The sequence below is a fragment of the Oncorhynchus mykiss genome, chromosome 31 (assembly GCF_013265735.2).
Source record: "Oncorhynchus mykiss isolate Arlee chromosome 31, USDA_OmykA_1.1, whole genome shotgun sequence".
In the NCBI taxonomy this organism is placed as follows: domain Eukaryota; kingdom Metazoa; phylum Chordata; class Actinopteri; order Salmoniformes; family Salmonidae; genus Oncorhynchus; species Oncorhynchus mykiss.
The window spans coordinates 18,467,039-18,489,582 of record NC_050571.1 but is presented as its reverse complement, the minus strand read 5'-3'; the positions used below and the strand labels follow the sequence as shown (position 1 = coordinate 18,489,582).

The window sequence follows — 22,544 nt, the reverse complement described above, 5'->3', positions numbered from 1 at the left end:
AGAGTCCCAAATGACACTGTCACATCCCTCTGGAACATTACGCACACCTGGCCCCTATTCCAAGTGATTAGTAATTGTATAAGTGTAACCTTGGTTTACCAGTGTCCTGTCGATTATTGTTACAATGTCCATTGTTTTGTGTGAGTATCTGTGCTATGTTGTTTTGGCTTTCGTGCCATTGTGGATTGCGCAGATGATTACGGGTCTCGTCCCGTGTGATAATCATTGTGCGCTTGTGTTATTTATTCAAGGTACTCCTCACTCTTTTGTTTGGGTTTCAACCCTGTGTGTTGTATATGTGTTTGTTTGGTCTTCGTCCCCGTGCCTGTACACGGCACGCTGTAATTTGGGTAAAGACATTTTTTTAAACTATTACGCATTCCTGCGCCTGTCTCCCGACCCTTTATACCGAAGTGACAGGCACCATATTCCACCATATTCCCTATATAGTGCACTACTTTTGTCGAAAGTAGTGTACTACAAAGGGAAGAGAGTACCATTTGGAGTTGAAGTAGCTTCACACATTGTGAGTGCTATAATTCAAGTTTTGGTCTAATTTGTTTCTATACATCTGTATACAGTATAATGGTAGTTTAATTCAATGACCTTGGTACTCTATTCTCATAGGGCTTGACATAGAACATGTGTTGGTTAGTCTAGTGTGCTGTATGATAACATATAACATAATATATGTATGATATGATGTCACAATATGACCGTCCTTGATGTAATCTTACCTGGAATAACTCATTCTTCATCGTTGAATATTATAAATATAACGCAAGGATGTTTGACATGTCTGGCATGTTCTAGTCATAGTTTACATTTTTAAACATTTTAACTGAATTCAATGTTATTCCACAGGCCTAGCTGTCACTTCACTTTATCACCTAGGTCTAATCTAAAGCGTGACCCAGTCTAGGCAGTTCGATCATTTTGATGCAGAAGAACACTTGCGAACATAACAAATTAACACGTTTTAAAATGGACCTTTGATAGGGTACAATCCCTTTGTTTACAACACAACAGTACTACCAGTGTTATATTTGATCAGTCAAAATGAATGATTTGAAGTCACATCGCTTCAACTGCTCTGAAAATAATGAACCCCTTTAATCCCATGTAATAATGGGACAATGCGTCACGTGAATGACCGTATGCTGGAGTTATACAACGCTTCCCTTAATGTTACAAATTTTTAACTCTTTACAACTGTGTCAGCTTTGAGCACAGTGGTACAATATAACAGTGCAAAAAATAATGTATCTTTAGATAACTTTCCAGCGCGTGATTAGTCAGTAGCCTAGTTAAATAACCGTGATACAGAACATTTATCCCACCTCTATCGTGCCCATTGCCACAATAAATATACTTACCAATAATTGCCACCGTGTGTTCCTTTGACCCTGAAATACAATGCGCAAATATTTTCCCACAAATGATTTATAGACTATATGCACCTGTTTTTGAGGAGTCAGGCAGGCAGGCAGGCAGGCAGTCCATAGAGCGCAAACACTGCTGTTGGATCAGTTGCCTAGTATGGGATGAGTTCGATATCTATTCCGACAGCATCCCAGACCAGCTTCCGCAAGACAATACGCAGCTCCACAAATGCTTCACAGAAGATAATCAGTTTTCCCCAACCGTAAATGCAGTGCACGGTCGGGAAACTGCAACACACCAAATAAATTATTGCTATCCAACCTGTATGCCTGTGTGTATTTCAAGAATAGAATCCTTGTTTTAATACCGCAGTACAATATTATTTTCCCCCGAGAGCGAAAATGGCTGTGTCGCCCAACACAAGATCAGTCATTGGTGCAGCGCTGGTTTTCGTAGTCATGGAAACAACCAACAGTTCAATTTGTAAGGAAGGCATGCATGGCCTATCATGAACACGAGGTCCTTCTGAATGGAGCAAATCCACTTCCTTTCAGGGCATTTAAAAGTGCATGTTTTCTCAACATTTCACCCCCTCAAGAAACCAACGTGTTTGTGTTACTAATTAATGCATGCATCACCGTCACCGACTTTATGAATTAGGCCTAATTAATCCAATTTCTCTCATGCACAGTAGCCTATCAGGCAATCAGCTTTACCTTGTGTGCACCATATACCCATACCCTTTCGTTCTTTATTCATTGAGCTTTAGAACAAGGTGACACTGTGCTTGAAATAGACTAGGGGCAGGCAGGCAACTATTCAGCTGTGGGACGATTTTTGTGGAGCAAATGGTCAGGAGGCCAGAGCAATATAATAATTATAATAAAAGACCAGGCAACATGAATCATTGCTTCCAAAAAAAATAAAACACAGCTGTTTTCACATGTTGAGCTTAAATTAAATTTAACAAAACATATTTCCCATGTATTAAATTTAGAGTTCACATGTTAGCACCACCTTTCACATGTGAGGATCTCACCTCACATGTGAATTGCAGTTTCACATGTTCAAAACGTTCACATCTGAAAATCAAATATGTAGTTCCACATGTGAAAAATGTTCACCTGGACATCTCACTTTCACAAGTTGAATTGCCGTTTCACATTTAAAACAACTCCAAATGTAATGAAATTCAATAACGTGAGAAAATCGAATTTGCAGGTTCACATGTAATAACACTCCACATGTGAAACATTTTTTTGTCAGAGCAAATGAATTTGTACACTGCAAATTGACCATAACTAAGCCCAAAGAGAGATTGAATTTGAAAATAACAATCATTTCACACCTTGATTACATTGAGACACCAGCACATATTGATCTTTTCTTATTTGCGGGAATACTTGGGAACAGATTTCATAAATAAATATATTTTTTTATCTGAAATCTTGGTGATTTTACAGTCTTTAAAAAAAACTAAAATCCCCCAAGTCAAAAATAATAATTTGGGGGACAAAAAATTGACTTTAGTGCTGGGCTTTACAATACTTGTATCATATGAAAGAGTGCCCAGAACCCAATGTTATTTTTTGTAACTCTGTATCTATTCTCCACTCTCCCACCCCTACCCCACCACAGTGTGGGTGAGCCTGTCCTGTCCTGCTGAAGACGTAGTGGGACTGTGATGACGGGTGACTGATCTGCCATATCACTTAGTGGTTCAGTATCTGGTTGTGTTTCAAAATACAACCTATAATTATGCCTCTCCCCTGGTCCACTTCCCCTGGTCCACTTCCGAGCTATTTAACCTGCATATGTGCCAAGTAGCTAGCTGATAAAACGCTATTGAAAGAATTCTGTTCTTATCTTTGCCTTTCTCAGACTCCTAACTGCCACGTCCATCTGATAACAACCTTTATCACAATTCTAAATTGACTTGTTTTGGAGTGGAGTGATCATGCTGAAATACTAAAGTCAATCACACATTTTCCTCTTTGTTCTGTTGAACGGCCAACCTTATGGTTCAATTGAAAAAGTATGTAGGCCTGCGGTACTACCTGCAGTAAGCTAAGTGGAGGGAGGGTGATGTTGTGACAGCCATGTATCAAAGTGCACAGGACAGTTGTGATAAACAGAAGCCCTGTCGGCCAGACCCGACCACGCAGCATCCCATAAAAGTTCAACAATTGTAACACTTGAGACAGGAGATAATGTCCAGATGAAGAGCAGCTTACTGATCAAAACATGGCGCTTCTGTTAGAATCGGTCTTGTTTATGCTCGACTCTTTGAGCCCTTCTTCTTAACGTCAGTATGGGGTCCGAGGTCAGGGTACTCAATATGCATATCTGCTGAATTGCACGTGAGAGGCTATGGCCTGGAGTGAACAATCAAGTCAATATTTCCATAGATTGTTCTTGACTCCAGGTTACTGAATTTATACAGAGGTCAACAACCCTAGCTACTGAACCTAAGAGGACACAATTGGACTATTCTGAACTTCAGATTGCATCAGGTGGATAATTCTGCAATATTTGCATGTTTCATTACTCTGCAAATAATTTGCTCATTTATTGCTAATTTGCATTTTGGGTATACTGTATCCTAGTATCTGCTGTTTCAGCGCCTGTCCAACCACACATCTAAATGTATCCTTTGTGCTGTCAACTTTCTCCTGCAACACCATGTCCACAGAGAGGTGATACTATGTACTGCCAAGAGATTGTCTCTGTAAGATCAGCAAATGAAACAAGAACGAAAATACTGAATGCTTACTGTGATTTTTCACTTACACTTCAAAGGCTTGTGGAGCAAAGTGTCAATTTAGAGAAGTCAATTATTACATCTGTATTTACTGCAACAAAAATAATGGAGGAGCATCTCTGAAAAATACCCCTTTTCTCAGTTTCAAAAGCAAGCTCTCTAACTCTTTGGCTGGCACAGACACAAAAGGGAAATCTTCAGGCTGAGATAGACGTGGCTGGTGCCAGTTAGCGCCGGGGCCCTGGGCGGGCGGCCTTACCTTGGCCAGCTGACATGTTCAATGCTGCCCCATGGTTCTCTCCTCTCCACTTCACACCGCCCCTGAAGTGCTAAGCCAGGGATGCGTCCCAAATGGCACTCTATTCCCTAAATTGCACTGCTTATGACCAGAGCTCTATGGGCCCTGGGCAAAAGTAGTGCACTACATAGAGAATAGGGTGCCATTTGGGATGCAGGCTGCCACAGAACCCTGGCCAAACAACATCCTATCCATCCACCCTGGATTTACAGCACTCTGTCCCGAAGCCCGCTCACTGTCCTAGCAGATTTAAGGCTGTTTTGTGCTTTTGCCTGTGATTATATCAAAATAGATGTGATGAAAGTAGACCACGGCAGAAACATGTACATGCACTGATTTTGTTCGTCCTGTTTAGGGTGTGCTGTGAAAATAATGCATAAAAGCATAGGAAGGACAGTGTAAATGATACAGACACATTAAAAGTAGAGATTAGCAGCGAAGGGCATTGAAACATAAGCCCCAAATCTTTCTGGGACATTTTGGGGATGACACGGATCCTTTCTGTGTTAATCTCTCTCACATGGATATGAAACACTTACTTTCTGCCTTTTCTGATGCTGGACATCTAGGTTGGTCTGTCTGCCTGTTTGCTGGAGAAGACATACAGTACAGTTTTACACACACACACACGTATTTCTATGTAACAGAGTGTCATTGACTAGGCTATATCACGCAAATATATATGTGTATGTGAATGTACACTTATCTAATTAGATTTAAACAGCGCAAGAGGGAAAAAAACATTTGATGAAGGGTAAATAGACATCCGTCAGTAAAATCAATATTGACAGTTGAACCAGTGGCACCCTGTGGAGCCCTGTGACACCCTGTGGAGCCCTGTGGCACCCTGTGGAGCCCTGTGGCACCCTGTGGAGCCCTGTGGAGCCCTGTGGCACCCTGTGGCACCCTGTGGAGCCCTGTGGCACCCTGTGGAGCCCTGTGGCACCCTGTGGAGCCCTGTGGAGCCCTGTGGCACCCTGTGGCACCCTGTGGAGCCCTGTGGCACCCTGTGGAGCCCTGTGGCACCCTGTGGAGCCCTGTGGCACCCTGTGGAGCCCTGTGGAGCCCTGTGGCACCCTGTGGAGCCCTGTGGCACCCTGTGGAGCCCTGTAGAGCCCTGTGGAGCCCTGTGGAGTCCTGTGGCACCCTGTGGAGCCCTCTGGCACACTGTGGCACCCTGTGGAGCCCTGTGGCACCCTGTGGAGCCCTGTGGCCCCCTGTGGAGCCCTGTGGCACCCTGTGGAGCCCTGTGGAGCCCTGTGGCACCCTGTGGCACCCTGTGGAGCCATGTGGCACCCTGTGGAGCCCTGTGGCACCCTGTGGAGCCCTGTGGCACCCTGTGGAGCCCTGTGGAGCCCTGTGGCACCCTGTGGAGCCCTGTAGAGCCATGTGGAGCCCTGTGGAGTCCTGTGGCACCCTGTGGAGCCCTCTGGCACACTGTGGCACCCTGTGGAGCCCTGTGGCATCCTGTGGAGCCCTGTGGCACCCTGTGGAGCCCTGTACGTGAGAGATCCTCATCTATCAATTGCTATTGATCTACGGCAAAGGGGAAATCTAAATAGAGAATAACAGCCTCGTACTATGCATTTTTTTCAGCATAGGAGTAGAATAGTGTGGATGTGTGGATGTGCCCATCCACACTGAGATGTCTAATATCTAACAGTCATCAGCGTTGTATCAATCAAAGAGCAGAAGATAGTTGAATCTATCTTCTGAAGTCAGCAGGGTAAGAAGTGTAATCTATAACAGTCCTTAGAGTTTGTAAACGCATCTATCTTCTGAAGTCAGCAGGGTAAGAAGTGTAATCTATAACAGTCCTTAGAGTTTGTAAACGCATCTATCTTCTGAAGTCAGCAGGGTAAGAAGTGTAATCTATAACAGTCCTTAGAGTTTGTAAACGCATCTATCTTCTGAAGTCAGCAGGGTAAGAAGTGTAATCTATAACAGTCCTTAGAGTTTGTAAACGCATCTATCTTCTGAAGTCAGCAGGGTAAGAAATGTAATCTATAACAGTCCTTAGAGTTTGTAAACGCATCTATCTTCTGAAGTCAGCAGGGTAAGAAATGTAATCTATAACAGTCCTTAGAGTTTGTAAACGCATCTATCTTCTGAAGTCAGCAGGGTAAGAAGTGTAATCTATAACAGTCCTTAGAGTTTGTAAACGCATCTATCTTCTGAAGTCAGCAGGGTAAGAAATGTAATCTATAACAGTCCTTAGAGTTTGTAAACGCATCTATCTTCTGAAGTCAGCAGGGTAAGAAATGTAATCTATAACAGTCCTTAGAGTTTGTAAACGCATCTATCTTCTGAAGTCAGCAGGGTAAGAAATGTAATCTATAACAGTCATTAGAGTTTGTAAACGCATCTATCTTCTGAAGTCAGCAGGGTAAGAAGTGTAATCTATAACAGTCCTTAGAGTTTGTAAACGCATCTATCTTCTGAAGTCAGCAGGGTAAGAAGTGTAATCTATAACAGTCCTTAGAGTTTGTAAACACATCTATCTTCTGAAGTCAGCAGGGTAAGAAGTGTAATCTATAACAGTCATTAGAGTTTGTAAACGCATCTATCAGCGTTACAAAAAGTCCATCTACTTCATAAACTCAGTGCTTTATAGCTGAAGACATTAATCTCTTGAGAATTCTCTTTTTTCTCTGGTCTATTACCAAATAATGAGCTGTCTGATCGTAAATCTGTTCGGGGGGCAAACTGTGCATTTAATAAAACATAATTTGTGGAGAGATATTATTATGTAGACATTTGCATTTTGTCTGCTGCACTTTGGTGGGAGTCTTCATGTGTGTCTGTATGGCTAGTAGAGGAAGTGTTGTTGGAGGCAGGTTCCCACCCTTGTACAGTCCTGAAAGAGCAATGGGGGCTCAGTAATCTCAAGGGACCCCCAAAAGAGGATCAAGTTACCTCAGGATAGAGAATCCTCTGTCCACCTCACAGTGTCATGGCTGTCTCCCATTTGTTCGCCCCACCACTCACACACAAAGTCTCGTCAAATGTAATTGGAATCTGGCTACACAGAATACAATGACAATGGGAAGAGCAGCACTACTTTTGGAGCCACTGGCTGTGAAAAACAGGTCATACCTGGATCTGAATCCACATACCGAATGCCCACTCCTACCCATGCAGAGCCATGGGAGGGATGCACAGGAAACCAAAATCAGTCAAACCTTCTGAAACCTTTCACTGGTGGGCTAGAGTTTCAGGAGCGATGACGACAAACGCTCTCTCATGGTTCTAGGGAAGCCCACTGGTGAACATACGCTTGCACTGTTATCTGAAAATGTTCTCCAGGTTTGTAGATAAACAGGATGGTTAAAAGCTGGATGGTTAATAAAAAAAACGATTTATCAGCTTTTAAATGTTTTGTCCAAGTCGAGAGATACAGCGCAAAAAAAAAAATATAGGTTAAATAAATAATAAAATACAAAAAATTACTGAATAAGCCTGCAGCAGGGGCAAGTAATCCGGATATTGATTGCTCCTGGCTGCATTCTGATCTGCTATTTGTCAAACAAATAACACCTATTTTCCACAGCCCGCTCTGCACAATGGCTATGTTTAAATAGGGTAATCTGAAGTGTTGAACACTGGGAATAATGTAGCCTTGATGGTATCAGTCACTGTTGGCAGGTCACAGAGACTAGAAATACTCCAAACACAATCTGCCAAATCTGAAAAGATTTCAGCATGGGCCCTCAGATCCTCAAAAAGTTCTACAGCTGCACAATCAAGAGCATATTGGCTGGCTGCATCCCCGCTTGGTATGGCAACTGCTTGGCATCCAACTGCAAGGCGCTACAGAGGGTAGTGCGTATGGCCCAGTACATCACTGGGGCCGAGTTCCCTGCAATCCAGGACCTCTATACCAGGTGGTGTCAGAGGAAGGACCCCAAAATTGTCAAGGACTTCAGCTACCAAAGCCACAGACTGTTCTCTCTGCTAGTACAGCTGGTACAGCAAGCCATACTAGTGTACCAAGTCTGGAACCAACAGGACCCTGAACAGCTTCTACACCAAAGCCTTAAGACTTCTAAACAAGATGACTTACTAGCTAATCAAATGGCATCCCATGGTGGACATGGTGGCTGGTTCATTCCTGCAGCCCTTCAGCCCAGCAGGGAGGTAATGTTCTGTGATTGGGACATGGTGGTTCATTCCTGCAGCCCTGCAGCCCAGCAGGGAGGTAATGTTCTGTGATTGGGACATGGTGGTTCATTCCTGCAGCCCTGCAGCCCAGCCGGGAGGTAATGTTCTGTGATTGGGACATGGTGGTTCATTCCTGCAGCCCTGCAGCCCAGCAGGGAGGTAATGTTCTGTGATTGGGACATGGTGGTTCATTCCTGCAGCCCTGCAGCCCAGCAGGGAGGTAATGTTCTGTGATTGGGACATGGTGGCTGGTTCATTCCTGCAGCCCTGCTGCAAGGGGTAACAAACTCATTCCATGGAGGGCCTAGTGTCAGCGGGTTTTTGTTTTTTCCTTTCAATCAAGACCTAGACAACCAGGTGAGTGAAGTTCTCTACTAATCAATTAATGACCTTAATTCATCAATCAAGACCTAGACAACTAGGTGAGGGGAGTTCTCTACTAACTAATTAATGACCTTAATTCATCAATCAAGACCTAGACAACCAGGTGAGGGGAGTTCTCTACTAATTAATTAATGACCTTAATTCATCAATCAAGTACATGGGAGAGCGAAAACCCGCAGAAAATCAGCCCTCTGTGGAAGGAGTTTGACACGTGTCTTAGGGAGCGAAAGCCGGCTCAGCTGGGGGTAAGAATGCGTCTCAAATGGCACCCCATTCCCTATATAGTGCACCCCTTTTGACCAGAACTCTATGGACACTGGTCAAAAGCAGAGCACTACAAAGGAAATAGGGTGCCATTTGGGATGTGGCCAAAGAGTCCCAGTAATACCCCCTATACATCCAAGCACTCTCACTCACTCATCCTATAGGCTTCAGTGAACTGTGGGCCCATCTAGACAGTAATAATGTTAGACAGCTCAGTAATCTGAAGGGTAAACAAGTTAGGAATGTACAGAGGCTGGATGATCACTCTCCCTGGATACATGATCACTCAATAAGCCCCTCTCTCTTTCTCCTTGTTTTGAAGACAGATATTATAGTCTGTTTTACACGGAGTGTAAAAAACATTAGGAACTCTTTCCATGATATAGACTGACCAGGTGAATCCAGGTGACCGCTATGATCCCTTAATGATGTTACTTGTTAAATCCACTTCAATCAGTGTAGATGAAGGGGAGGAGACAGGTTAATGAAGGATTTTTAAGCCTTGAGACAACTGAGACATGGATTGTGTGTGTGTGTCATTCAGAGGGTGAATGGGCTAGACAAAAGATTTAAGTGCCTTTGAATCGGGTATGGAAGTTTGTGTCACGAACTGCAATGCTGCTGGGTTTTCCATGCTCAACAGTTTCCTGTGTGTATCAAAAATGTTCCAAAGCACATCCAGCCAACTTGACACAACTGAGGGAAGCATTGGAGTAAACATGGGCCAACATCCCTGTGGAACGCTTCCGAACACCTTGTAGATGTTCACGCCTCGATAAATTGAGGCTGTTCTGAGAGAAAAGGGGAAGGTGTTCTTAATGTTTTGTCCACTCAGTGTATATGCCCTTCATGCCAGTTATCCTCCCCTCAGATATCTAGCACCATTTTAAACCAAGGATGCACCAGTCAGGCAGCACATTCTAACCCAGTACTACTCCACCTGCTGATTGTTATCCTTCATCATGACAAGGGCATTTTCTGATGGGTTACACAACAAGTTCCCATGTTTGGAGCTTGAATTGGGTTTCGATTCAATTGTGCAATCACTTCCCAAGGCAGGACCTGTATATAGCCTACACGTCATCTTCATATCCTAACCTATATATCATCTGAAAGTATTACGACATCTCCAAATATACAACCTGTTTCTTAGCACTGCTGTGTACATTAGTAACTAAATACAGGCTTCTGGATGGATATGAGCTCCCTACGAATCCAGAATCCAAGGCCCATACATTAGAACATGGTGCAAGCCAAGATATATAAACAGATTCAGTGTCTTTCTTGTATCTGTTACTGTTGGCGCTCCCGAGTGGCACAGCTCTCTAAGGCACTGCATCTCAGTGCTAGAGGCATCCTAACAGACCCTGGTTTGATTCCAGGCTGTATCACATTTGGCTGTGATTGGGAGTCCCATAGGATGGTACACAATTGGCCCAGCATCGTTGGGCTAGGCTGTGATTGTAAATAAGAATTTGTTCTTAACTATTTGCCTAGTTAAATAAAGGTTAAATAAAAAATAACATCTTTATAGAATTACAACGTAGTACCCTAGATACCATTATGTTTCATCTCTGTTGTTGTAATGAACCCTAGAGATGAACTTATTCTCTTCTAGTTTCAGTATTACTGTAATGAAAATACCAGATTGTCTGCATAATCAAATAAAATTCAGCTCAGACATCCATAAATACCCCATTAGACATGCCACCAGGGGTCTCTTCACAGACCCCAAGTCCAAAATTAATTCTTGGCAACGCAGAGTACTATACGGAGTCATGATCCAATGAAACTCCCTTCCATCTCCAATTACTCAAGCAAACAGCAGAATTGCCTTTAAAAAAAGATTAAACAACTTAATGGAACCGTGGGGACTGTGAGGGGACACACAAACACACGAACACTCAGACACACTCAATTGTTTTTTACATAATTGTATTATTATTGTGTGTATATTGTTGTTTTCAATTTGTGTGACTGTCCTTGTTTAGTGTATCAGTGTTTTGTCACTTGTTATTGTTTTGTTTTTGTGTGGACCCCAGGAAGAATAGCTGCTGACTCTGCAAAAGCTAATGGGGATCCAAATAAACAAATAAACATTGACTATAGTCGCACATTAAAACGCATGGTGTCATTTGAACGATCAGTCAACAATTCCTCACGTTCTCAGGTAGAGATGCTATAGTGAAAAAAATGGTCATCTGGATTACATCGCCACACTGGAGAACAGGAAGAAAACAAGTCTGTGTCATGTCAACATGTTGAAACCATACTTCGCCCGCTACCATTGGGCGGAGAAGTCGGTGGAAACCGTTAGAGATGTTCTCTAAACCTAGAGTCCGAATTGAGTCCTAAGTCCCCTGTGCTTGAGTCAGAGTCCAAGTCGGAGTCACCAATGGTCGAGTCACTAGTTGAGTTATGAGTTCCTATGGCTGAAGTCCCCGTGCTCGAGACCTGGTCCAAGTGCTCCAGTCTGAGTCACTGGGTGCACCTAATCTCAAAATAAAGATAGTGTAGTGGCAAGAAGGATTTGGTCAATAAATTGTTTGTTATCCATTTTCCTTTTTTTTCTGTGCCACAAAATGTTTGCATATAGGCAACTGGTAATATTACCAGGCCCACGTTCAGTTGCAAAACATTCTTGAAAGCTGCAGATAGAAATTTCATGAATAGAGCCAATGTTATACCATATTCAACATGTCAGAGAGGCATGTTTGTTCTACATAGAATATTTATTTCTGAACGTTCCAAAACGTTGCGCCCTGCTGAACACACCCCAGGTTGTTAGCTGTAGCTAGCTAAAGAGGTAACATGAACAAACAAGATGTAGCCTAAACAAATGGTTAATGGTGCGGTCTGCAAGTACCCTAGTTTTAGAACGGCCCGGGATATGCTTTATGAATGAAAAATACGACCTGCCAATGCACAATAGAAAATAAAAAAACATAGCGCCGGTATTATGGGTAATATCTTTTGAACGGTAATGGCTAGAATCATGCCGTTTTCTCAGAGGAAAAAAGGGAGACTTGGCTAGTTCATTGGCTTGAGACTGAAGCTCAGCTGGTTCTCAACAGGCTGCTTGCCAAGTCACTAAGCACTCTGTATCAACTGTAACATCCTGTTTCACCGACTTGTGGCTGAAGAAGAACATGGATAACATAGTTAGCTGGGTTCTCAGTGCATTGGCAAGACAAAACATCAGATTCACCAAATTATATTTTGAAAGAGGATGTAAAGTACTTTAAGCATATGTTTTCGTTTGTCTCCATCTCCACTAACCAAAGCTAATTGTATGGATTTCCCCCCCTATTAATAATGTAAAATTAGCAGCTGTACAGAAAGTGTAAGGCCAAATTACAGAGGAGGAACTTCTTGATGCAATTAAAGCCTTTAAGTCCAGGAAATCTTCAGGGCTGGATGGCGTACCAGTGGAGTTATTCCAAACATTTGTTGATATACTCAGAGGGCCATTATTAGCATGTTTTAACCACTCCTATATAAATGGTATATTATTAAACACTCAACAAGAAGGTCTACTTTCACTATTACTGTAACGGCTGATTTCTTCCTCTGAAGAGGTATAGCAAGGATCGGACCAAGATGCGGCGTGGTAAGTGTCCATGTTTTAATAAGAAAAACTAACATGAACACAAAATACAAAAACAATAAATGTGACCAAACCGAAACAATCCCATGTGGCACAAACACTGACACAGGAAACAATCACCCACAAACCAACAGTGAAAAACAGGCTACCTATGTATGATTCTCAATCAGAGACAACTAACGACACCTGCCTCTGAATGAGAACCATACTAGGCCGAACACAGAAATAGAAAGACATAGAAACACAAAACAGACTGCCCACCCCAACTCACGCCCTGACCATACTAAAATAAAGACAAAACAAAGGCAATAAAGGTCAAAAGGTGACAGTACCCCCCCAAAGGTGCGGACTCCGAACCTGAACCTATAGGGGAGGGTCTCGGTGGGCGTCTGCCCGCGGTGTCGGCTCTGGCGCTGGACGTGGACCCAACTTCAACATAGTTTTGGTGCGCCTCTTAGCCCGGCTCCGTGGCCTCTTTAGAGCGGCGACCCTCGCCGCCGATCTTGGACTGGGGACCCACGCCACAGGTCCCGAATGAATGGTAGACTCCGGCAGCGCCAGACAGGCGGGAGACTCCAGCTGCTCCTGGCTGACTGGCGGCCCCGGCAGGTCCTGGCTGACTGCCGGCCCCGGCGGCTCCGGCGGCTCCGGACAGACGGGAGACTCTGGCGGCTCCAGGAGAGGAGGAAGGCTCTGGCAGCGCTGGAGAGGCGGGAGCACCTGTAGGGATGAGACGAAGAGACAGCCTGATGTGGGGGGCTGCCACCGGAGGGCTGGTGCGTGGAGGTGGCACTGGATAGACCGGACCATGCAGGCGCACTGGAGGTCTTGGGCACCGAGCCTGCCCAACCTTACCTGGTTGAATGCTCCCGGTCGCCATGCCAGTGCGGCGAGGTGGAATAGCCCGCACTGGGCTGTGCAGGCGAACCGGGAACACCATGCGTAAGGCTGGTGCCATGTATGCCGCCCCAAGGAGACGCACTGGAGACCAGATGCGTAAAGCCGGCTTCATGGCACCTGGCTTGATGCCCACTCTAGCCCGGCCGATACGAGGAGCTGGAATGTACCGCACCGGGCTATGCACCTGCACTGGGGACACCGTACGCTCCACAGCATAACACGGTGCCTGCCCAGTCTCTCTCGCTCTCCGGTAAGCACAGGAAGTTGGCGCAGGTCTCCTACCTGGCTTCGCCATACTCTCTGTGTGCCCCCCCAATACATTTTTGGGGCTGACTCTCGGGCTTCCATCTGCGCCGCCGTGCTGCCTCATACCAGCACCTCTCCGCCTTCGCTGCCTCCAGCTCTGCTTTGGGGCGGCGATATTCCTCTGGCTGTGCCCAGGGTCCTCTCCCGTCTAGGATTTCCTCGCATGTCCAGGAGTCTTGACATCGCTGATGCTGCTGCTGTTTACCACACCGCTTGGTCCTTGGTTGGTGGGTGATTATGTAACGGCTGATTTCTTCCTCTGAAGAGGTATAGCAAGGATCGGACCAAGATGCGGCGTGGTAAGTGTCCATGTTTTAATAAGAAAAACTCAACATGAACACAAAATACAAAAACAATAAATGTGACCAAACCGAAACAATCCCATGTGGCACTGACACAGGAAACAATCACCCACAAACCAACAGTGAAAAACAGGCTACCTATGTATGATTCTCAATCAGAGACAACTAACGACACCTGCCTCTGATTGAGAACCATACCAGGCCGAACACAGAAATAGAAAGACATAGAAACACAAAACATAGACCCCAACTCACGCCCTGACCATTAAAATAAAGACAAATCAAAGGAAATAAAGGTCAGAACGTGACAATTACTGAAACAGGATCCAAGTGGTAAATATAAAGATCCAGTTCATGAAAAAAATTTGGAGACCTCTTTCATTTCAGTGTTGGGATGCAAAAATTCTAGCAAAATGCTTAGCGCATAGATTTAAAAAAGGTATTGGGGGATATTATTCATCCTAATCAGATAGATTTTTTACATGGACGATACATTGGAGATAATATAAGACAAGTACTGGATAGAATACTATGAAACATCTGGGAAACCAGGTCTGGTATTCATAGCTGACTTTGAAAAGGCCTTTGATAAAGTATGACTGGAGTTTATATATAAATGCCTAGAATATTTCAATTTTGGCAAATCTCTTATAAAATGGGTTAATGTTATGTATAGTAACCCTAAGTGTAAAATAGTGAATAATGGCCACTTCTCAGAAAGTTTTAAACTGCCATGAGGAGTAATACAAGGGTGTCCACTTTCGTCTATTTATTATTAATATCAGCTCCAACAATAATATTAAGGGGTGAGAAATCAGGGGCTTAAAAACAAAGGTGTCATTGTACGATGATGATTCATGTTTTCTTTTACATCGACAATATGGATACCTCCACAGCCTCATAGAGGATCTAGATACTGTTTCTTAGCTCTCTAACGGGGGATGTGGACATACTCGGGGATGTGGACATACGCGGGGACGTGGACATACTCGGGGACGTGGACATACTCGGGGACGTGGACATACTCGGGGATGTGGACATACGCGGGGACGTGGACATACTCGGGGATGTGGACATACGCGGGGACGTGGACATACTCGGGGACGTGGACATACTCGGGGATGTGGACATACTCGGAGATGTGGACATACTCGGGGATGTGGACATACGCGGGGACGTGGACATACTCGGGGACGTGGACATACTCGGGGATGTGGACATACTCGGGGATGTGGACATACTCGGGGATGTGGACATCTTTCCCGAAATAAAGACATTATCTCACTCCAGTAAATGTTAATAGAAAGTTTGCAAAAATAGATAAGATCTTGGAAAGGAAAATACCTGTATATTTGTGGGGGAAAAAATCACTCTGATTAACTCTTTAGTCATATCCCAGTTTACCTATTTGCTTATGGTATTGCCTACACCTAGAAAACTATTTAAATTATAAGAGCAAAAAACATTCAATTTTATTTGGAATGGCAAGTCAGACAAAATTAAAAGGGCTTATTTACAGAATTAATATGAATTTGCAAGGCAGAAATGATTCAATATTAAAGCATTAGACCTCTCACTAAGGGTGTCAGTCATACAAAAGTTGTACTTAAATCTGAACTGGTTCTCTAACAAATTAGTAAGAATGTCTGACCCCATGTTCAAGAACGGCCTTTTTCCCTTTATTCAGATTACAACCTCTCACTTTCGGTTATTTGAAAACGAAATCTCCAAAATATAGTTATTTTTAAAACAAGCCATAGAAAGTTGGTTGCAATTTCAGTTTAATCCACCAGAAAAGACCGAACAAATAATACAACAAATATTGTGGTTAAACTCAAGTGGAAGGGGAAAAAGTGAGGAACATGTCTTTCGGCCCTGCATTAAAGACCAACATTGGTTAAAGAAAATGGTGGTAAATAAAAAGATACACCAGTTTACTTTAAGGACAATTTATTTTTCACAGCTGTGCCATATAGATTGCAAAAGAGATTTTCGATGTACCGATTCCATGGCACATGGTTTATGAACTGATACACAAAACTAAAATTATTATTAAAAATTCTTGCAACCAATAGAATGTTATGTATATGGGGGATACAACCTTCCCAGCTCTGCAGATTTTGCTGCGAAGAGACAGAGTCATTAGATCATTTATTTTGGTAGTGTCCATTTGTGGCTTGTTTTTGGTCACAGGTCCAGGAATGGCTGAAGAATTGCAACATTTACCTGGAGCTAACGCTGCACATAGCAATACTGGGTGATTTGATCGATCAATAATATAATACTTTTAGCAAAAACGTTTATCTTTAGTTTACAATCTGTAGAAACTATGAGAATAGAAAGGTTCAGTACTTTTGTGAAACATCACATCACACCTGAAAAATATATGACAAATAGAAATCCAATATGGATGGTGTTAAGAGATAGATGGGAGAAGTTGAATTGAGCTGAAGGGTGGGACTAATAACAACAAGATAACAAATGTCAAATATACTGTGTCTGTAAATAGGTTCAGAACTTTTGTGAAACAGCACAGTTAAAAATATATGGTCAAATTGAAATGAAACTGGATGGACATCAGAAATAGATGGGAAACAAGCTAAATGTCTTCTATGCTGCTTCAAGGCAGATAACACTGCACCAGCTGATCCGGACGACAGTGATCACACTCTGCGTAGCTGATGTGAGTAAGATAGGTTAACATTCACATGACTGCTGGGCCAGACTGATTACCAGGATGTGTGCTCAGAGCATGTGCTGACCAGCTGGCAAGTGTCTTCACTGACATTTTCAACCACAAGTAGACCAGCATAGTCCCTGTGCTCAAGAATTCCAAGGTAACCTGCCTAAATGCCTACCATCCCGTAGCACTCATATGTGTAGCCAGGAAATGCTTTGAAAGGCTGGTCAGGGTTCACATCAACACTATCATCCCATAAACCCTGGACGACTCCTATTTACATACCACCCCAACAGATCCACAGATTATCCCAAATCTATAACAGAGTACACCCACCACCCCCTCACCTGGCAGTAGACTGATGGGCTTAATACAACAGAGTACACCCACCACCCCTTCACCTGGCAGTAGACTGATGGGCTTAATACAACAGAGTACACCCACCACCCCCTCACCTGGCAGTAGACTGATGGGCTTAATACAACAGAGTACACCCACCACCCCCTCACCTGGCAGTAGACTGATGGGCTTAATGCAACAGCTCAACGTCCCAGTCAAACTGATGACCTGCAGTCAGAACAACATTAAGATGAAGACAGAGCAGTCTGAGAGGGAGTTGAACAACTATGAAGGATTCTGATAGTTTGTGGTGCCAGTGAGAATGCATACACAGACATACTGTACACACTCAGACATTGATACATATGTATATACAGTGGTTCTTCCTTTAAAAGTTGCGGCATACTGCAGCATAGCTTGTGGGGTGCCGTGGAATTCTATGGCACGTTATTTAAGTGTCAGCCATTGTTGCTAGAATGACGCAATTTACCATAAGCTGAAAACTTTTAAGAGAAGAACCACTGTATGTAAAGGAACACACTTAAACAGAAGACAGCACAGAAAGACGGTAACTGGAGCAGCAAGGATTGGCAGCCCGATCTGCATTTTCCGAGAGGAAGAAACCCACAACCAAGCTACTATTCGACCAGGGGTGCCTGAGAGGGGGTAGGATAAGCACCCCAGATGAACGGACCAAAGGACACCGACTATTGGCAAAATAATAATGACTATGAGTACAGAATGTGGCTGCAGCATGATCTGCAAGAACCTGCGTGGCCTCAAAATGCGGACCTACCTGGCTTAAGACAGTACATGTCCAGGCCCATCTGAAGTTTGCTAGAGAGCATTTGGATGATCCAGAAGAAGATTGGGAGATGTCATATGGTCAGATGAAACCAAAATATAACTTTTTGGTAAAAACTCAACTCGTCGTGTTTGGAGGACAAAGAATGCTGAGTTGCATCCAAATAACACCATACCTACTGTGACGCATGGGGGTGGAAACATCATGCTTTGGGGCTGTTTTTCTGCAAAGGGACCAGGACGACTGATCCGTGTAAAGGAAAGAATGAATGGGGCCATGTATCGTGAGATTTTGAGAGAAAACCTCCTTCCATCAGCAAGGGCATTGAAGATGAAACGTGGCTGGGTCTTTCAGCATGACAATGATCCCAAACACACCACCCAGGCAACGAAGGAGTGGCTTCGTAAGAAGCATTTCAAGGTCCTGGAGTGGCCTAGCCAGTCTCCAGATCTCAACCCTATAGAAAATCTTTGGAGGGAGTTGAAAGTCCGTGTTGCCCAGCAACAGTCCCAAAACATCACTGCTCTAGAGGAGATCTGCATGGAGGAATGGGCCAAAATACCAGCAACAGTGTGTGAAAACCTTGTGAAGACTTACAGAAAACGTTTGACCTCTGTCATTGCCAACAAAGGGTATATAACAAAGTATTGAGATAAACTTTTGTTATTGACCAAATACTTATTTTCCACCATAATTTGCAAATAAATTCATTAAAAATCCTACAATGTGATTTTCTGGATTTTTCTTTATCATTTTGTCTGTCATAGTTGAAGTGTACCTATGATAAAAATTACAGGCCTCTCTCATCTTTTTAAGTGGGAGAACTTGCACAATTGGTGGCTGACTAAATACCTTTTTGCCCCACTGTATGAACGGGAGCGCATGGTATCCCAAACACTTTTAATGACAGTCAACTAGGCCGGACTCCTCTCACTGTCCCATAGCAATCCAATCTACTGCTTCTGATTGGTTTCTACCTGACGCCCTGCCGCTCAAATGCGGTTCCTTTCTAGGTCTATAACCTTCAGTGGCGTATCTCCTAAAGGATGATCAATGTCCAGTTTGTTTGCCTTTTGTTTGGCGTGCATACTAAAATGAAAATGCATTACACATTTAGTTGACATTTGTTTTAGTTAATGAGCGCTGTGGCACAGAGCATTGCGGCTGTGCGGGGGTGCTGCGCCTAGACTCTGGGGTCTTCAGGTAGCCTACATGTGGTGACACGTGCAACACAGCACCAAAACAAAAGTGCTTTTTGCGTCTCATGTTTGACAAATACTTTAAGCTGCAGTCAGCGGCTTAGCCCAGCACAAAACCAATCAGAGTTCTTGCCTTGGCTTCCCCGGAATTAAATCAAAGCAGATGGGGATGGCAGTAGAATAGCCTACATTTGGAGGTGTTAGTTATTAGGCCTAATGGCAGTGCTCAGCTCAGTGAAACGCATGGCGACTGGTGATGGTGAAGTAATGCCCAGTCCATTGGCCATTGAGGTAACCCACCTGCCTCTTATAAGACCAGATATTCAGAGAGTAGTGTGTGCGTCAAGGACCACTGCAGAATAATAAGTCTGCAAGAACAGAATGCAGCATGGGATCCTGAGAGGAGAATATCAATGGTAAAAATGTATTTTTGCTCTATTTTTTTGCTCTATCTATTACAATGTACTACCAGTTTACTGGACATGACACATTCATCCACTCAATGTCAATCCACTGATCTTGTCATTCCGCCAAGAAAGTGTCAGTTGGAATGTGAAACAGGAATCTGATATGATGACACCTCATTGTTTCACAGCCTGAACAGTGGCGTTCCAAGCGGACTACATTGCATCTCTGAACCTCTTGATAGACATGTGTTTAACATATCAGCTAATCACATCATATGATATAGCAATCTGGTGCCCGACTGTGTAGTCAATGACATGGCACGCAACCAATAGTTGATGAAATACAAAATCTGAAATGTAATCGGCCTGGAATGTAATGAATCATGTCCTGGGTTTCTCAGTTGGTAGAGCATGGCGCTTGCAACATCAGGGTTGTGGGTTTGATTCCCATGGGGGACCAGTATGGAAAAGTATGAAAATGTATGCACTCACTATACGTTGCTCTGGATAAGAAGTCAAAAGTAAAAAAGTAATACACACCTATTATAGAGTCTGCAGGTGAGCAAGAAGAGGGTCAAAGAGCCAATCAGCCCAGTGCAGGGTGGAGTAAGTCTAGCAGTCTCTCCCATGCTAATTCCTGAATAGGCTTAACAAAGATGTAAAAGGGAGGCCACTCAGGCCAGGCAGCAGCACCTGAAAGGGAGGGAGCAGTAGGGATCCTCCCCAGGGCTGAGTTATGGCTGTATTGATTTCACCATGACCTTTCCCCCCCCCATGGTGAAACCATCCATCTCACATCTCCACCTCCCCGGCGGCAGGATTCACAGCTAGCTTCAGCCTGGCTCGGCTGGCTTGGACGGCTCCTCTGTCACTATTTATACCTGCCCACATAAATAAGCCTGTCACTTAGGCACTCTGAAGGACCAGAGAGGGGGAGGGGGTCTCTCTCCCACTGCTGCACCTCCCTCCAGGGGATACTACCTGAGTCAAGGATATAGTGCTGTGAGAAAGTATTTGCTTCCTTTCTAATGTTCTCTACTTCTGCATGTTTCTGATACTGAATGTTATCAGATCTTCAACCAAAACCTAATATTAGATAAAGGGAACGTGAGTTAACAAATACAACAATGACCTACATATTCACATTTTTTCATAATCAAAGTTATGCAACACCAAATGCCCCTGTGTGAAAAAGTAATTGCCCCCTTACACTCAATAACTGGTTGTACCACCTTTATCTGCAATGACCACAACAAAACACTTCCTGCAGTTGTTGATCAGTCTCTCACGTCGCTGTGGAGGAATTTTGTCCCACTCTTCCACGCAGAACTGCTTTAACTCAGCGACATTTCTGGGTTTTCAAGCATGAACTGCTCGTTTCAAGTCCTGCGACAACATCTCAATTGGGAATAGGTCTGGACTTTGACTAGGCCATTCCAAAACTTCAAATGTGTTGCTTTTTAGCAATTTTCATGTAGACTTGATTGTGTGTTTTGGATCATTGTCTTGCTGCATGACCCAGCTGCGCTTCAGCTCACAGATGGATGGCCTGACATTCACCTATAGGAATCTCTCATACCGAGCATAATTCATAGTTCCTTCTATTAAGGCAAGTCGTCCAGGTCCTGAGGCAGTAAAGCATCACCAAACCATCACACTACCACCACCATGCTTGACCGTTGGTATAAGGTTCTTACTGCGGAATGCAGTGTTTGGTTTTTGCCAGGCATAATGGTCCCCAAGTCGTCCAAAAAGTTATACTCCTATCGGTCCATAGAACATTCTTCTAAGAGTCTTGATGATCATCCAGCTTCTTGGCAATCTTGAGTCAACTTTTTGGACGAGATGGGTCCAATTAGGTCTGGCGAAAACCAAACACAGCATTCCAGAGTAAGAACCTCAGACCAACTAGCATGCATGGTGGTAGTATGATGGTTTGGCCATCTGCACCCATTCAACAGCCTAGATTGTATTTTTTATTGATTCTAAACAAAATAACTTTTTGGGGGAGGGGGGTCCTCATACGCTTACAATTATGTTTTATGCAAAATAACTATTTTGGATGCAACAGTTGTTAGCTAGAATGCTAACGCTCATTGATATAGGCTGTAGCAAAAGCCAACCAAAGAGCCATTTTACTGGTGGAAGTGTTTTTTAAGTATAACGCAGGGGATTTGCGATGATGACACAAACATTATATTAAGCAGGACATTCACAAGAGCCTTAAAATCCGATTATTATCCAAAAGTGGTGTGAAATGCACTCATAAGCAACATGTAAATATAGGCTTTTTTTTGCTGGGATTCCAGAAGAACCCCACCTCGTTCTGCCACCAACTTGCTGCAATGTTTGCAAACACAGAAAGCTCTATAGCTCTCCCTGGTGGTCAAAGGGCTGCATATCATTTTTAGGTAGGCTACTGTTTAAACCATTAACAGTAAATGCAGAGGTTGTTTGGTTTTGGGTCTGCCTTATATTCTTCCACATTGGCTAAAATAAAAAGTAAAATGATATAATTCAGACTATACATAGGTCTACCCTAAAAGGTATAACACATACAGTGCCTTCGGAGAGTATTTTTATTTCCACATTTTGTTAGGTTACAGCCCTATTCTAAAATGTATTAAATTGCTTTTGTCTAATCTACACACAATACCCCATAAAGACAAAACAAAAACAGGTCTAGAACATTTTGCAAATGTATTCAAAATAAAGCTGAAATATGGCATTTACATAAGTATTCAGACC

The 22,544-nt window shown here is 43.5% G+C and overlaps 1 protein-coding gene across 15 annotated transcripts in view; it reads right to left on the bottom strand.

Moving 5' to 3' along the window:
• The window catches only part of sorbs2b (sorbin and SH3 domain containing 2b), an 82,522-nt gene extending 80,702 nt beyond the window's left edge, over positions 1 to 1,820 (bottom strand). For 5 of the 15 annotated variants that reach the window (XM_036970467.1, XM_036970464.1, XM_036970470.1 and 2 more), the window contains exon 1: positions 1,461 to 1,817. The gene's annotated coding sequence lies outside the window, so the exon portion shown is untranslated. Of the gene's footprint in view, positions 1 to 1,376 lie in introns of all 15 variants that reach the window. The other 10 variants (XM_036970455.1, XM_036970461.1, XM_036970462.1 and 7 more) reach the window with 5 other exon arrangements.
• Positions 1,821 to 22,544: the final 20,724 nt, after the last annotated feature.